We start from the raw sequence: 6,000 nt of genomic DNA on the forward strand, positions 1-6,000 counted from the left end.
TCTCTCTCTTGCACTCTGATGAGGACTGTCTCTTGTCTACAACCTGTTGGGGCAGTTGCAGTCTGTTTGGGGCTGTCTCTCTCTTGCAGTCTGTTTGGGGCTGTCTCTCTAGTGCACTCTGGGGCTCTCTCTCTCTTGCAGGCTGTTTGGGGCTGTCTCTCTGTAGTCACCCCACAGTCTGCAGATCCTCTAGTCACCCCACAGTCTGCAGATCCTCTAGTCACTCCGCAGCCTATGATCTGTGCAGATCCTGGAGTCACTCCGCAGTCTGTGCACTGTGAAGATCCTCTAGTCACTCCACAGTCTGTGCACTGTGAAGATCCTCTAGTCACCCCGCAATCTGCAGATCCTCTAGTCACCCCGCAGCCTATGATCTGTGCAGATACTGTAGTCACTCCGCAGTCTGTGCACTGTGAAGATCCTCTAGTCACTCCACAGTCTGTGCACTGTGAAGATCCTCTAGTCACTCCACAGTCTGTGCACTGTGAAGATCCTCTAGTCACCCCGCAATCTGCAGATCCTCTAGTCACCCCACAGTCTGCAGATCCTCTAGTCACCCCACAGTCTGCAGATCCTCTAGTCAACCCGCAGCCTATTATCTGTGCAGATCCTCTAGTCACTTGGCAGTCTGTGCACTGTGAAGATCCTCTAGTCACCCCGCAGTCTGCAGATCCTCTAGTCACCCCGCAGCCTATGATCTGTGCAGATCCCCTAGTCACTCCGCAGTCTGCACTGTGAAGATCCCCTAGTCACTCCGCAGTCTGCAGATCCTCTAGTCACCCCGCAGCCTATGATCTGTGCAGATCCTCTAGTCACTCCGCAGTCTGTGCACTGTGCAGATCCTCTAGTCACCCTGCAGTCTGCAGATCCTCTAGTCACCTCACAGTCTGCAGATCCTCTAGTCACCCTGCAGTCTGCAGATCCTCTAGTCACCCGCAGCCTATGATCTGTACAGATCCTGTAGTCACTCCGCAGTCTGCACTGTGAAGATCCCCTAGTCACTCCGCAGTCTGCGCACTGTGCAGATCCTCTAGTCACTCCGCAGTCTGTGCACTGTGCAGATCCTCTAGTCACTCCGCAGTCTGCGTGGAGTTCTCTGGCTGTTGTGTTCGGTCCCTCTGCTCTCTGCGCACCTTGCATACAATGACAGGATACACGGCAGGCATCGGGCGGCTGTCACATCCCAGGTCTACACCCACATGACCTGTCACCCGGCGGGTGCACCCAGCGCTCCCCTAGTTACTTGTCCCGGGAATTCTCTGTCTTCCCAGATCTTGAGACGTTCCCAGTTAATCGCTGGAGGCTGCGGGAATATTACAGGTTCACGAACTCTGGAGAATCTGCAGGGTCAGGACAGGCGTGCGCCTCAGCTGCTGCACCTCTTCTTTTATAAAGTCTGGGGTGTTGGACACAGTGAGGTTTCCTGCTTCCTATTTCCTAATAAGCCAGCAATATGGGACAGGAGGGATCTGACTGTGTGTGTCCTTAGCTGTTTGCGCATGTACAGACAACTCCTTTAAATACAGGTCAACCCCTTTAAGGTGGCTATAGACCTTAGAACCCACAGATGGGACCAGTCGACCATCTAATGTGGATGAGATTTTGGCGAATCTCAGAGAAGGATCAGCCATGTTGACTCTTGATATGTCCAATCCTTAGAGAGAGAAGTTACTACCATCTACCAATCCAAGTGTGCATGTATGTAAATGAGATGGGGAGGAGTAGCTGTGGGATGATGGGGTGTATGGCCGGTTCACGCTCAGGTTTCCTACGAGGAAGTGAGTCACCTTGTCCTGGTATTCCACATCATCCGTGTCACACAATGTTCAGGATATTATTAATAATTAAGGTGTCATGTCGTACTACACCCGGGTTTAAAATAACTTTATTAGTCCTTTAAACATTATAAGTCACATAATAAGCAGCAAAGTGAATCTACTTAATCCATCCTTAAAGGGAGTTTCCAGGCTAAATATATATTTATATATCTCCAACATACAGCACCCCCACACATCAACAGCTTATAAACAGCGCCATACTTTGTGTAGTGGCTAAACTAAGTCACTGCAGCTCAGCTCCTATTCATTCCTATTTTATTTTGCAGTGACCTGATCTGACCACTACACTGCAGACGGCACTGTCTGCTGGATTCACCCCTGTAAAGTCAACCTAACTTTTCTACAAACCTTTTGGAAATCAGTATTCCGGCGTGTTGCTCCTGTTTCTGGATGTTGTGCAATTTGTAATCTTTATTTTCTAGCAGCTTAACCCTTCCCAATGTCTGTCTGTGAATTTGCAGTTGTCTCTGTGCTGCTGGATGAAGACCTCGCTGCTGTGACTCACTCCTCCCCCTCCCTCTCCATAGACTTCTGTCTAAGTGAGAACACCCCTATAAAATGAACCAAAAAGCTGGATCATTAGGGCTCCGCTCACTAAGAAGAGCCGGCTCTTCTGGCTCCTGAACGGCTCCCTATTAAATATATAATAGGGAGCTGCAGGCCAGCCAGGCACCCAGCACTACTTCACTTTAACCCAATATTATTGGGTAAAAGGAGACGTGGTGAGCCGTTTAGGGGCGGGGTTAAGTAAACCATCTGCTCACTGAGGTGAGCCGGCCCTTTATGCCAGCTCGTTCGCGAGCGACCTATCACTAGTTGTGAGTACATCAGAAAGATCTCTATTTCTGGTCACAAGGTGCCTTGTAGTTTTCACTTTGTTACAGTGTTACCTTTTCCAGTTTTTGTGAATTTGCAGCTGTCTATTTGCTACTTTGTGACAACCGAACTGCTGTGACCTATCCTCCCCCTCCCCTTTCCATAGACCTCAATGTAATCCGACATCCATGTCGGCTTCTGTCCATCACGCTGGCAAGATAAAATTCAGCAGAGATTTCAGAGTAAAGATTAGGAGGGAAAATATAAGAAGCACAAATTACATGTGTTGTTTCATTTATTAATTTATGCAAAGTTTGATGAGGAAGGGGCGTGACCCAAGAAAAATATTCATTGGATGAATAGGTTCTGTGTAGTGACTCCTTGTATCCCAACTGATCTGGAGACTGAGGTCCAGTGTCTCCTGCCGCAAACAAAGAACGTGGTCCTTAAAGGGGATGTCCACTGATGCAGAAACAAAAGAAATCTGAATTGTGTAGAAAAGTCTGTATATACATTAATATATGTTACTTGTGATGATAATTTGTGATATGCTTAAAACATCAGCTGTAAAGGAATCTGCGGAATCCTATAATAACCTGTTCCTGTTGTCTTTATCATCCTTCTGGATTTATGAGCTTGTGCTTTACATCTCCTATATAAGGGTGTAGAGTTATATAAAGAGATGACACGTCAGCAAATGGTTAACTAGTTACTTTTCAGAGGTCATAGAAACAGGTTCTGCGACACCCATTGTAAATGGTTTATTGTCCTGGATCAAACTTCATTCTTTACAGCTAAATTCCTATTGTTCTCTCTGGAGATCAACCACCACCAGGACTGCAAAACTATATTCCCCTGTATATACTACACCACACAGGAGATACATCCTCTATATACTACACCACACAGGAGACACAGCCTCTATATACTACACCACACAGGAGACACATCCTCTATATACTACACCACACAGGAGACACAGCCTCTATATACTACACCACACAGGAGACACATCCTCTATATACTACACCACACAGGAGACGCATCCTCTATATACTACACCACACAGGAGACACATCCTCTATATACTACACCACACAGGAGATACATCCTCTATATACTACACCACACAGGAGATACATCCTCTATATACTACACCACACAGGAGATACATCCTCTATATACTACACCACACAGGAGATACATCCTCTATATACTACACCACACAGGAGATACATCCTCTATATACTACACCACACAGGAGATACATCCTCTATATACTACACCACACAGGAGATACATCCTCTATATACTACACCACACAGGAGATACATCCTCTATATACTACACCACACAGGAGATACATCCTCTATATACTACACCACACAGGAGAGACATCCTCTATATACTACACCACACAGGAGACACATCCTCTATATACTACACCACACAGGAGACACATCCTCTATATACTACACCACACAGGAGACACATCCTCTATATCAGTGATGGCTAACCTATGGCACTGGTGCCAGAGGTGGCACTCAGAGCCCTTTCTGTGGGCACTCAGGCCATCACCAGAGATGACTCCAGGTAACTTCCTGCAGTCCCAGACTTGCTGAGCACAGAGCTATTTTAAAGTGACAGCTCTACCTGGGACTATTTTCTGCTTTATTTGTGTCCTCAGAGTGCTGGTATCAATTAAACTGACAGAGAAGGAAGTATAAATCACAAATTAAATTATTGTGTTGGCACTTCGCGATAAATACGTGGGTTTTTGTTGTAGTTTGGGCACTCGGCCTCTAAAAGGTTCGCCATCACTGCTCTATATACTACACCACACAGGAGACACATCCTCTATATACTACACCACACAGGAGACACATCCTCTATATACTACACCACACATGAGACACATCCTCTATATACTACACCACACAGGAGACACATCCTGTATACACTACACCACACAGGAGACACATCCTCTATATACTACACCACACAGGAGACACCTCCTCTATATACTACACCGCACAGGAGACACATCCTCTATATACTACACCGCACAGGAGACACCTCCTCTATATACTACACCGCACAGGAGACACCTCCTCTATATACTACACCGCACAGGAGACACATCCTCTATATACTACACCACACAGGAGACACATCCTCTATATACTACACCACACAGGAGACACATCCTCTATATACTACACCACACAGGAGACACATCCTCTATATACTACACCACACAGGAGACACATCCTCTATATACTACACCACACAGGAGAGACATCCTCTATATACTACACCACACAGGAGAGACATCCTCTATATACTACACCACACAGGAGACACATCCTCTATATACTACACCACACAGGAGACACATCCTCTATATACTACACCACACAGGAGACACATCCTCTATATACTACACCACACAGGAGACACATCCTCTATATACTACACCACACAGGAGACACATCCTCTATATACTACACCACACAGGAGACACATCCTCTATATACTACACCACACAGGAGACACATCCTCTATATACTACACCACACAGGAGACACATCCTCTATATACTACACCACACAGGAGACACATCCTCTATATACTACACCACACAGGAGACACATCCTCTATATACTACACCTCACAGGAGACACATCCTCTATATACTACACCACACAGGAGACACATCCTCTATATACTACACCACACAGGAGACACATCCTCTATATACTACACCACACAGGAGACACACCCTCTATATTCTACACCACACAGGAGACACATCCTCTATATACTACACCACACAGGAGAGACATCCTCTATATACTACACCACACAGGAGGCACATCCTCTATATACTACACCACACAGGAGGCACATCCTCTATATACTACACCACACAGGAGACACATCCTCTATATACTGCACCACACAGGAGACACATCCTCTATATACTGCACCACACAGGAGACACATCCTCTATATACTACACCACACAGGAGACACATCCTCTATATACTACACCACACAGGAGACACATCCTCTATATACTACACCACACAGGAGACACATCCTCTATATACTACACCACACAGGAGGAGAGCCGACACATCCTCTATATACTACACCACACAGGAGACACATCCTCTATATACTACACCACACAGGAGACACATCCTCTAAATACTACACAACACAGGAGATACATCCTCTATATACTACACCACACAGGAGTCACATCCTCTATATACTGCACCACACAGGAGGAGAGCCGACACATCCTCTATATACTACACCACACAGGAGACACATCCTC

The sequence above is a fragment of the Engystomops pustulosus genome, chromosome 5, assembly GCF_040894005.1.
Source record: "Engystomops pustulosus chromosome 5, aEngPut4.maternal, whole genome shotgun sequence".
Lineage (NCBI taxonomy): Eukaryota > Metazoa > Chordata > Amphibia > Anura > Leptodactylidae > Engystomops > Engystomops pustulosus.